Here is a 12757-nt window from a genome sequence, read left to right on the forward strand (position 1 = left end):
TGGGTGGGCCGGGTGGGTCGAACCCACGTAAAACACGAACATGGGGAGAACAGACGGGAACAGAGCGGAACGGAAGCGCGGAGGAACGGCGAAACGAAACGAGGAGAGTCGGCGAACGAACACCGATGACTTATTAGCAGAGTGCAAGTTGGCTGCGTGTTCGTGAACTTTCGAATAAATGTACGTACGCGTTGCTAAAGGGTGAGGACGAGGGGGTAAGGGTGAGGCTGAGTTGTATTCGGATGTACTCCTCTCTCTCTCTCTCTCTCTCTCTCTTCTCTTTATTCATTCTCACTCCCTACACATCTGCTCTCTCTTATCCCAATCCTCTTCGTCTCCCTCTCGCTCACTCTTGCCTCGCTGTCGCTCCTGTTGGAGAAGGAAATTTCGGAATAATTTATTTTTTTGTTTTCTACCGCAACCCTCTCGATTCCTGACCATACGTGAGAATTATTGATAATCCAAGTATAAGCTTGGACTATACATGTATATATATTCCTTCAGTAGGAATGTGCCCTAGATCGTTAGATTTACTTCACCCCTAGCGCGATACTATCTATGGATCATCGAACTAGCCCAAATCAATTGAATTCCTTTCATGAATAATTTCATTCCTCGAACGACGTATATATTTCTATGTATATATGAAACAATGAAATTGAACAGATCGATTACCTCGGGTGACTTGGAACGATGTAATCAGAGCGTAGCACCCTATACAACAATATGCGACAACCTTGAGGCAATTTAGTGATTCCGTTTTAATAAAGTGGATCAGTCGGCCCAAAGATTATTCTACGTTTCGTGCAAGTGTCCCCGAAAGAGTTTAACAGTTGATGGAGCTGGGGAAAGAAAAAAGGAAGAAGGTTGGCTGGGCGGAAGGTCGGCGTGCCGGAGGGTTTAAAGGAAGACGAAGATCGAGGGAATCCCCGGCCTACGATTAGGAAACTTTTCTGAGACTTGGCGAACTTTACGAAAACGCAGGGTTGGGGCGTGGCGCCACGTGAGAATAGTAAACACTGCTTCGAGTTCAATGAAAGTACGAAAATTGTCCGATAGACGTCGATACCGTCATTTTTGATCATCTCAATTACTCCTGGTTTGGAAATGTTTTTTTGACCGCTTTTAAACGCGTTCCTCGATATCTTCAGCATCATCCGCTGACCATTGTATATCATTGATGTTCGGTAACACCAGTATCGTCCCTCGCAGCTTGCTACGCTGCTGGTCATATCTTTCGAAAGGGTCCCGTGTCCAATAGCGTTTTAATTCGCGGCTCGTTCGACGGTGCCGTTTGATTTGTATTTTCTTGTTGCTTTTTTAAAACGTATATACACGCGCACCCAGATTTCAGAAAACGACGAATATTTTCGAGGACGTGGCTTTAGGGTTGACTGTGTATAATAATCGCCGCGTACCCCGTTACCGTTTTACCCGGCATTGTTTTTGGAATGGGCGGTGCAATTCTACCCCCATAACTCTGACCACCGGTCATTCGGCTAACCCGTTTCCCATTCCGATGTCCGGCTACTGTCCACCCCATAAGCGCTTTCCACCTCGACAGAGTTCGGTCCTATACGTATTGCCATGCAATTTCGTTGGGACGTTTAATAGCGCAGTGGGAGCACCGATCGCTCGGTAAAAATCAAACTTAAATCGGTGCAAGAGTTTGTCTGGATTCGGTTTCAAAAACTTCAAGTTTAATTGTTAAAGTTGAAGTGTGGTTGTTAAAAAATAATTTTTTAAAAATTTAACAGAGGAACCTTACGAGTGAAATAAAAATTTTATAATTTTAAATAACATTTTTAATTAGATGAATTCTTCAGAAAATAATAATCCGACAGTACAGGTTAGGTTGCCTCTATTCCTAAATCAAGCTGCTTATCTACTTCTCCGTAGTATATCGTAATTTTTAATTCGAAGATAAATTTAACTCAGCCGAGGGTGGATGGGGAGAGGAGAGGACGGAGAAAGGGAGACCAAAGGGGGCTGATGCAGGGTTTGAGTATCCAGCCCCGCTTAGGGGATGGAAACGGGAATGGGGCATTGGGGTGGCAGGAACGTTGGTATGAGCCTCGTGAACGTGGCTCGAGGTAGGAGTACGGCGTGGCGCCGAGAGGCTATAAAAATCGTATTTTGGCGGGAACTGCGTTTGTAGGTTGTATTTTCCCTTTCTATGACCCAATGCAGTTTTATCGGGTCAGTTGCATTTGCATTGCGACCCGCAGCGTTCTGTATTTATTTTTTAGATTGGTAAACGCAGAGCACGCTGCATAGGGTCACCAATGTGGAAACATCAGGACGATGCGATTGTCATTGATCTCTGACATTCGGGACGTTCTCTTTTCGAAATTCGTATAGGAAACGGCAAAAAGAGGATGCGAAGAGAGTAAGTAAAATCCGTGGTTAAAATATACGGCTGCTGAGAGAGGGTGAAGTATAGAGATACCAAGGGAGGCGAAATATTATCTCGTGCAAGGCCTAGGAGGATTTATAAAAATATAAGCCTCTTCTTGTCTGTTACTTTCCTCGTGCCTTCAAAATCATCCATTGCACGTAGTGCAAAAATGCCCCTTGCGTGTATCCTGGGAACTTCAGCGCCCCGCTGCGTCCTACTTCCCGCAGGAAGTTCCATACGGCTAGGTTAGCCTACCTAGAGCCTGTAATATAGGTAAAGCCATGCGGCGGGGTTTGAGTAACTTTTGCGAACGGTGCGATAGCCCGTTCGGGAGTTTCGCTGTTCAACCTCATTCACCCTCTGGAGTCTGAACTCTACTTAAAATCTGGGCGCACCTATAAAGTGCGCTCGCCATTGTTATGGAAATTGGCTGCTTTGATTTTTCCACTTAACGGATAGCGCGGCTTAACGATTCCACCAAGTTTAAGGGAAACTAACTATCGGTAGGATATAGTGGAGGCAGTATCGATGCCTTTTAAAAGCGCTTACGATTAACACATAGCCAACCAGCTCGACTCCCTTTAACGATAAAATTCTGGCAAAGGAAAAGAAAAAGTCCTTTATAATACTGTGACGCGTAGGAGTAGTCTAGGCTTTCCAGGAACCTGGTTACCGTGGTATCCGAGTCTCAAGAAAGGTCACACGCTGCTTTAAGTTACATTCAATCTCACGAATGATCCGGTGCATGGTGCTATACGTAGCTACATACATATAGGAAGGTAGGTATCTATACTCATAAGGTAGCTGGTAACTGGATGCATTGGAGATCCAAAAGGGAGCATTGCCTGTAAACAGTTCTGATGGATGGATTGTTTTCGTGTATCCTAGCCTGACGAATACTTGGAATTATGGGTAGATACGTAGGTGGACCCTGTTGTTGACTGTTCGCAGTCTGTTGCGCTGAAAAGATGTGTGTTTGCGGATCTGATAGGCGTTGGTGGGCGAGGTGCGGTAATGCCCAGTTGGTAACCCTACTCGTCCTGCCGCGTCGCGACGCGACGACGACGCTGTTTATCTCACGAAACTCTATTACCGACGTTTTCTGTGAATTCCGCGCTCAGCGGCGGACGAGCGAGCTTAACGCAATGAAATTTCAACGTAGCGGCGCTTGCTGCGTCTTTCTTTATCCTGTAGCCCGGTTAGTCTCTGTCCGGTCTCTCGCTTTATAAGGTGGGGATGGATGGCTCGGAGCGGCGCAGAGCGGAGGGAGTGCACGGCGACCAATGGAACGTTGGCCGTTGGTGGCATGGCGGTGTCGGGGGAGAGGGCAGAGGTTCGAGACTGCGGGAAACATGGCAACGCCACGGGTACGAACGACGGCGGATATTGGCAACGCAGCGGTGACTCAGCAACGTCGCTACAGGCGCTATAAGACAGCCCATAGCCTTTTGCAACTTGGTTTTGTAACTCGATTCTATGCTGAATAGCAGGCTAGAATGTTGGTTATGCACTCGCGCCAGATATTGATAGCGACTGCTTGAGATCATTTTCGCTCTGCGATCTTCCGGGGAATTACTTGGGGAGACTTTTGCCTTTCTTTAAATTTGCTTTTTCTTTCGTTAACGAAAGTCCGTTCTATGTTCCTCTGTTCGTTTTTGCACAATTCCTTTTATTGAAATACGAAATGCGTAGATTTTAAAAAATATATATTTTACATGTAACACTCTTACTGCGATATGCTAGCGTAAAGAATTAAACGGTTTGGTAACATAATTAAAGTCAAAGATTCTTTTTACCTTTGTATACTTCTGTCTGTATTAGAGATGAAAATTTACTCTTCCATGTATTAATAAGATGATCCTCATAATTATTTTACAAGCTGCTTTCCCTATGTTGGGTGATATGAGATCATCTAGGTAAATTATAAGAGTTTTTATTTAGTCGCAGAGATCGGCGAACTTATGTCACTGTATTCTTACGGTGCACGATATTAGAAAGATAAATATTGAATGAGCAGGTTGGTATTACGAAAAGTCATAGAATCGGAAAACAACAGTTGAGATATTTTTTTTATTCTGTAGATATCAAAAAGTTATCGCATCGTCGGAAGTTTCCGGCAGGCCGCCAATGGGCGCGTTCACGGTGCTCGGATTTAAATTTCCTACGCCTTTGAAGGGAAACGAGGCGCATGCAGAAGAAACTCTCGCGGAGAATCAACAGCCGATAAAACAGAGTCGCCGTCGAGAATCCCTTCGTTTGGTTTAGAATTTTGAGAGAGCGGCGGCGATGACGAAAGCCTCGCCGAACGAACAACGAATCTCACGATGGTGGGAGCACCCGAAGGCCGACGTTTTGTAACGCACACGCGCGACCCGACGCCTACGTCGAAATTTCGGCTATCTCGTTAGGCAACTCTTTCTCGCTGTCATGAACGTTCAACATTTTTAACCCCGACCAGACGGACGTCAAAAAAAATTTCATCGCTTTTCCTCTTCTTCCATTGAATTTCTAGACGTGCGCACTCTACGTCCGATACAATGGAGGACACATACTGATATATTCCATCGGGGTAACTCTGTTCCGTTGGTATCCCGATAATTCACCTACGTAATTTCAATAATAACTTTACGAAAAACAAGAGTATTTATACTAGAAAATAAAAGAAGGCATTATGCAGTGAAATTGTATGTCTTCAAACTAGCGAATACGTTACCTTCGCGGAAGTTTTTTTATTTAAAATTTTTTTTTGCTGAAACTCAAAAACGTCATAAATCCGCGCGAAGCTCAAAACGACGTAAAAAAATCGCATCCTCGCAATTCCCACTAGGATTCACAGTATTTTTACTTTTTCCTATTTTTTTTTAGCTTCCTCCGTGGAGATTCCGTTTCACGGCAACCCTCTGCACCGCTGTGCAGTATTTCACTGTTTGGTAGGTAGAATATAAGTTAGCTACGACTATGTTAGTCAGGCTTGTGTTGGAGAGACGAGGAACAGGAGAGTCCAAAAGAAAGAAGGAGAACTGGAGTGTGTAAACGTGTTACTCTGCTGAGATCTATACCGTGAACAAAGCAATAGCAGAGGGAACGGGAATAGAAGGTAGCTGCAATATCGGCGATACATCAGGATGTCGAAGGGAACCAATCGTTTCTAGCAGAATTGGGTTCACGTGCCGCGTATGCAACGAGAGAAGAACTGTTACCGACCGCGATTTGGTGAACGCAGGAAGTTCCCCAAAGAGGACCGTGGCGAAAGTCTCGCTGACAATGAGAACGTTTACGTAATACAAAAATGATATCCCCGACGTCGCACAATAAGCTTTTCACAACCCTATAGTTTTTCCTTATATATTTTCCTGGGTGTCATTGACGAGGAAAAATATTGATTTATTGATTCACTCAATTACTTATCAATGTATAATTTGACAAAATTACAAAAGAAAATTGCGCGCTATAATTTAGTAAAAATATTGAAACAGACAGTTCTTCTATTTAATTTTATCGAATTAAACTGTTAATTAATATAAATCGAAGGGATAAAAAATTTGGCAAAATTATCAGTACGATTGGCACAGTCCCTCTTGTCTAATCTCACGTCATTATCGTTCCTATCAGGCAGATTGTGTTACCGGAAGATAAGAAAGATAGCTCCACGCGTTAACTGTCCGCTGATACGACTTCATTATTTCACCAAAGAACCTTATCACATTGTCGTTAATATCAAAAGTACTATCACTAACTGTTAGCTGATTCTCCATCATTTCCTCAGTCTCCTTGGTAGATCTCTAGGTAGAATCTCCATAGCCTCCCGTATATGGATATGGCACATCCAAGGAACGGCAACCTCTTTATAACTCTATTAAGAGGTACGATAGAACGTAGGTCGATCGTGACAAAGAAACGTCACGCGATCGCAGCGCTCGGTCGGTAGACACGCGATTCAAAGACGTTTGCACCCTTGGCCGAATGTGGGTCGCGATCGAACTCGTGACATTGGACATTTCCCAGGTTGATTAGAAGAGACATTTCTCTCTCTCTCTCCCTCTCCCCCCTTTCGCTGTCCATTCTCTCCAGTGGTTCGTGGCTGACGAGTCCAAGATCCTCTTCCTTCTCAAGCCGCTTGTTCGCTCGGCTGTTTTGTCCGAGGGACAGCTGTGACGCACACATGTGGCCCCCGAACACCAGGCCCCACTCAGACCCGTACAACACTTACTATAGTATCCCAACCGCACTCAGATTATAGTACCGAAATATACTGTACTGTATATTTCCGTTGGACTCTAGCTGATCCACGCTAGGGTGAGTAGCACAGACTTGCCCGGTTTGTCAGGCCGGCTGCTTCCCGCAGCTGCCTGCTGCGAGCACATTTTATACACTGTTCTGCTCCTTTCGTGACACACGGTAGGAATGAGGAAAAGAGGCCCAGAATGTTTTACTGCAAGAACTTAGAGAATCGTTATCCGTCATTAACATGCTCGAACTATCTACATTCAGTTTGGACGATGCTCGCCAACTTCACTTGACTATATCGATCCTTTGTATATATTTCAATTCTTTCAGCTTTCAGCACGGACCTTTTTCGAGGTTAGGTCTACTGCGCGGGAGAGACTCCATACGTCTCTGGGACTCTGTCAAGTTCCTAGAAGGAGTTACGTGGGCGTTGCTGTTACGTCATATCCTTTCAGGAAAGACGGGCGTTACGAAGCACTATTACACGAGAAGTATATAACCACTGGAGAGCCATATCCAAGATAGAATACTTACCGTAGCCAGTTACTCGCTGTTCCTTCCAAATCACCTGATTCCATATCCTTAAACGAGCAACGAATGACACTCGGAGACATAGATACACGGAACACTCACCACATCCAAAATGCCCGCTATGTTACTCACGCGTATTACAGGGAAGTCCAATCGCATCGTATTTTCCTGTTGCGTCACGCATGCCAACGTATAACAGTACAACATACGGTGTAGACCGAGTAGCAACCGCAGGGAAGTTTATCGCCGAGACACAACGTACTCCAACATGACGTTTACCTTAGGTCAAAATAAGAACACAAGACCGTGGGCGCTATTGCGATCCAACGTCATTCCCCGAGTCTGACGTCACTGACCAAAGTATGAAATAACAATTTGACAATCCTTTTCCATCCCTCTCGATCTGCCGTATTCCCCTTTAATCAAGCACTCCCAAGCTATCCCTATACATACGCGAATCCTCGGTATCCCTGACTACGACGGCATCACTGAGGTACGCGTCATCGTCTAAATCTTTTAATCTCGAATTACCAATGTCAACACAGGGGAATGTCTTTGCTCGTCCCGTCTGGGGCATTCCTGCCTATCCCTACTACGCTCTGACAAGCAGCGCGATAATTCTTAAACTTGTTTTTTTTTTTCTTTGCTCTCCTTCCTCCTGTTTGCAGTGCCAGATATGTTTCACGGGTAGCGCAAAGAGCACGAAAGAGCCTTGGCATTGGTCTTACTTCTTCTGCCCGACTTAACCATACATCCACGTAGTCCGTTCTATGAGCGGCCGCATTCTGCTTTGATACGTAGGTTATGATGGTTTAGGTACGTAGCTACGTGGGTACGTATACGTACCTGTTGCTTATTCCGTTGTTCTTCGAAGTGCTCGTGTGCTCTGCTGGTATCGTTCCAGGGTTTAAACGTATATACCACTGTATGTACGTACCGGTACTCGTACGTAGCCCTCTCACGAAGGCGTATGCGCGTCTTCCCCTACGTATATACTTACGTATGCACTATGTGGTAAAGGTGGGGGTGCTTTGTGTGCGTCCATGCTAATACCGGAGGATCTTGGGCTAAGCTGCTTGTATTCATACCGTCGCGACGCCACCGACGCTACCTCAACACTTTCGCTTCTCCCTTGAAATCCCTTTCCTTCGCACGCTGCCCTTACACCACCGCGTTACGTTTACGCGCCGCGAAAGTTTCTCCATTCATAACAGCCGTCTGCTGGGTCCCTCGACCACTTTGGGGTTAGGTTATGCGCGCGGGAGAACTCTCGCTGCATATTTATATATTGTACGTTTCTGGGTTAGCGTCTTACCGGACGTATAATTTCAAGGTCGTTGGCTTTTGCGAAACTTGGTAGAACAATCGTTCGATTCGTTGGTAGAAATTTCTTTTAATTGATCGGACGTCGTTTAGACTCTTTTTTATGGCTGCTGATCTTTTATCGTTTATATTTATATTTCCCTGTATGTGCAATTATTGTGTAACGCGTTTTTATGGGAGCGATTTAGTTTATTTTACTTTGAGACTAATTAAGTAGCTCGAGCACGCCTGTCGTTATTCTCACCGATGCTCGAACCGGTATCGATTTGATGAAAGAAGAGATCGTTAATTAATAGGTTGGAATGGGTATACGCTGTTACGGGAACGAGTGCTGGCGCATATTGGTCAGGGAAGCCCATTGACCTTAATGGGAATTTCTGTCTTCGTCGCGCGGCAATGGAAACAAGTAAGGCGCAGGGAACGATTTGCCCGACAAGTGGCGCCACGACGGGTGATCCCGAGCGACCCACAAAGTTTAGCATAAGACGGTACCGACACACGTTTCTCTCTCGTAGATTGAGTATTCCGGGGGGGCTGCTCCTGTACACACGTATACACAGTGACGAGGGGCGGCAACCGAGAGAGATAGAGACGAGCAACAGGTCCCTAAAGCCCGAATGACATGCTCGGATTTTCATAAAAGAATATTTGACTCTTGAGACCAGCCCACCCTGTGCCTCATCTCGCTACCCTTAATCCGAACGTTGGAGTTCGCCAATTGAATTTGCTTCGTTGAGTATGACGTCACTCTGAATCTGGATGCTAGGAATGTCAGTGAAGAAGTCTAAATTATTCAATTACTTTTAATTCTCATAACCCTTTGATCGCAACAATCTTTGTCGTGGTTAAAATTTTGGAAAATTATTTTTTCAATCCAATCCCAAAAAGCCGGTACCGAGATTATATTCTTCGCCGGAGGCTCGTTTGCTCTGATCGTTCGATTAAGATCGCTGGGTATAATACAGGTTTTATTTGAACCGTGTAATACCAGCTTAACTGCTCAAAACCACGTGACGGAATAAGTTCACACGGGCTGCCGACATGCATACGTCACGGCTCAGCTGAGCCGTGCTCCCACGTATGTGAAATACCCACGTGTGTGTTTAAGGGGCCGTAGGGGGCTACAGGGGGCTACAGGGGGCTGAATATGTGAATATGTGTCATGCGACGGGTGGGCGAACGAAAGGGAAAACAGGCTGGAGGGCCTCCACCTCCTGGTCCTCATCCTCCTCCACCTCTTCCTCTTCCGCCACCTCCTCTCTTCGTCCGATGTATTGCACCCCGGCATGCATACTATGCGCTATTCGATTCGATGCACACAGGATAGAGGTAGTTCGAAGGAGGTTAAATCCCAGATTACCATTTTTCTTCCCTTTGGACTTGTACCGTATCCGCCCTTAAATATTCAATCAAACTGAACATTATCGTTCCTTTCCGCTAAACTACTTTGTATTCAATCTCACAAGGATTCTGCAAATTAAAAAAATCTCTGATATATATATATATATATATATATATATATATATATATATGTATACATGCTTTCTTTCTTCTTCATCCGCATGATTCCAGGTTGTACGTCAAATGAACTGTATACATAGTATGTGCGTTACGTATTCGAAATTCGAAACATACAACTGAACACGTTAGCAGCATTTAAATCGGTTGATCGCTAGCGAACCGATTACACTAGAATCGCCGATCCCGATCACCCTCCTGTTTACCCCGTGTCTGCAGGCAATGGTCGATAGGTCTAAACTTGTCCAGCGATGAAAACTTGGCACGAAACACCCTAGTGACCCCATTGTCTGCCTCCATGAGCAACAGTCCCGCTCGCGTTAAACCCGAATTAACAAAGGGTAGATATACTTACCAGCCACCCCTCTTAGTCTCCCCAGCCACCCAGGAGCCACCAGCGATCCCAACGACCCCCACACCACCTTACGTCCCATTTCTAACAGTAAAGCGGCGGACACCCATACTCTCACTTCTGAAACGAGCAACAGGTCCTCGAGGATGCAATCACACGCCGGCCCGCACACTACTTCCGGCCCGACCACTTCCGGCCAGCTTCTCGCACGTCCTGACGACGAGGGTTATCCAGGCAAATTGAAATTCTGCGTACGTGCTCGTATGACGGATCATTAGAAGAGTCAGGCAGCAGGGTCTGTGAATTGTAGAATATAATTTTTTATGATTTATACTCAAATTTGGAATTTTTAGCTATGCCTACGGTAGGGAATGGAAAAAAAATTTTTTGATAAATATAACTCAAATTTCAATATTATCTTAGGATCCTTTTAAATTATTTGCGTTCGGCCCGTAAACTTTTATTGCGTACTGGTTTGCGTAAGTCGGAAAGTTTTTTTATGTTTTTTTTTTCTTGTCGAGTTTTCGCAAAGTCTCGTAAAACTATAAATCTTTTTATGGTATAGCTATACTATGGACATTGCTTGATCTTGGTTCTTGAACTTGTAGCGAACCCCCGGTACTTTCATGACGTCGACCTTATTCCTCCTTTTTTTCCCCCTTCTCATACTTATTCCACAGGGTGGACGGCTTTTAACAAATCATAAACTTCTCGGGAAGGATAAAGATTTGCAAATTCCTCCTAACCGGAGATCGCAGTGTGCCGTTACTTCTGGGTCATTTCATTGGATCGCATATTACCGGGGTAAAGTTTCCAATTTACAAATCGTAATTTATGACGCATCGAACAGTGACAAATACGATGATTAATCATAGATAAACAAGGGTTTAATCGTATTTCAAATGAAATGTTTATCTTACGCCGACACTGCATTAATTTTCTTTTTATTTTTGCCTTTTTTATCTTTTTTTCCTTTGTATCTGCAGTTGACGCCTGTACTAAAATTTCTCAACCGTGAACTCCCTGACCACGTCAGAAACACACCCAACGAGGAAGCTCACTATATATGGTGGCTCAATTCGACTTGGCTGTAAACTGAACCTAAAAGGAAACGAGCTTTCGAGAGAGCCATCTACGCCCATGAGAACAAAAGTTCCTAAAGCACGTGTAATCAAGCCTGTGACGAGGGTTACTTGTGAAAATTGGACATTTAAAAAAAAACACATGCTCCATCAATTTACATATAACCTCTTAACACACGTGCTTCCCACAGCATATTGCTAACAGTACCTTCCGCTGTAATTCCATAACGATCAACAATCTGTATAAAGTTTAAGTTATATTCAAATTCGAATTTTTTATTTTTATAAAATTTAAAAAATCACTAATTTCAAAAAGGACCAATTGATTAATTATTTTGTAATTTATCTAAGTGATCGAAAGTCAGTAATCAAAATGTAGTACAGCCTCTACTGTCTGGACCATCCAATTTTATAAGGCCCAAGCCTACTTAATTCGAAGTCCTACGGTGGATCGACAACAGGGAAAAGCTTTCTTAGGAAAATCAGTAAAATCGTGAACTCAACGACCTGGGTTGAACCAGTGAGGATGCGAAGAGCCGAATAAGCGTCGGGACGCGGGCATAAAACGTCGATAACCCACGGGATGAATGAGTAACCCCGAAGCTTAGCCGGCGTGAAACCTCGGCTAATGGTTTGTTGTGGTGGATCTGGTGTGATATGGGGTAGGTCAGTGATATTCAAGCAGAGTTTAAACGACCGATCACTTGGACGGGTTCGCTCTAGATAACTAGTAGCGAGAGCTTTGGAACGAGATTTATCAATGAATTTAAAAAAATCATAATCATACGAGTGAATTGGAAGATAAATAAAATCAAAATTCTCCATTTCATTAAAACAACTCTAATCCACTACATCTGCAACGGCAAGTACACATTTATTACGTAATTAATTTTTTTACAAAATATCATCGAATCCTTATAAACAACAACACCGATAAGACCATCGATACTGATTCATCAAATGGGGCCGATCGAATGATAAGACTGAATAAACGTCCGATATAGCTTTTAACCTGAAATAAAATTTTCGCGTGATAAGAAGCAGGGAAAATTTATTGGCAAAGATCAAGAATCGTTGCTGGTTCGATTCCGTCGCTAGTAGTAGTTATTATGCGTAGGGCGAGTTTCAAAGGCTGCGATCGTAACCTAACAATCAGGGGCTCCGGGTAGTTAGTAGAGCTATTAGTCTCTAACGCTGCCGCCCAGTAATCAACACCCCGACGCGCGGGGATATCGGGGTAGCGTAATACCGTAACAAGCTAATTATTTCCAGTTGGTCACTTGGGAATTGTTTTCAGCGTGAGTAAACAAAGGAGAAATTTAATTA

The 12757-nt window shown here is 44.2% G+C and overlaps 1 protein-coding gene across 3 annotated transcripts in view; it reads right to left on the reverse strand.

Moving 5' to 3' along the window:
• The window catches only part of LOC107265824 (zinc finger protein 878), a 26363-nt gene extending 19079 nt beyond the window's left edge, over positions 1–7284 (reverse strand). The window contains exon 1 of one of the 3 annotated variants that reach the window (XM_015735679.2): positions 6136–7284. The gene's annotated coding sequence lies outside the window, so the exon portion shown is untranslated. The remainder of the gene's footprint in view (positions 1–6135) is intronic. The other 2 variants (XM_025083161.1, XM_025083159.1) reach the window with 2 other exon arrangements.
• Between the last annotated feature and the right edge of the window lie 5473 nt (positions 7285–12757).

The sequence above is a fragment of the Cephus cinctus genome, unplaced genomic scaffold, assembly GCF_000341935.2.
Source record: "Cephus cinctus unplaced genomic scaffold, Ccin1 Ccin1_scaffold0240, whole genome shotgun sequence".
NCBI classification, from domain to species: Eukaryota; Metazoa; Arthropoda; class Insecta; order Hymenoptera; family Cephidae; genus Cephus; species Cephus cinctus.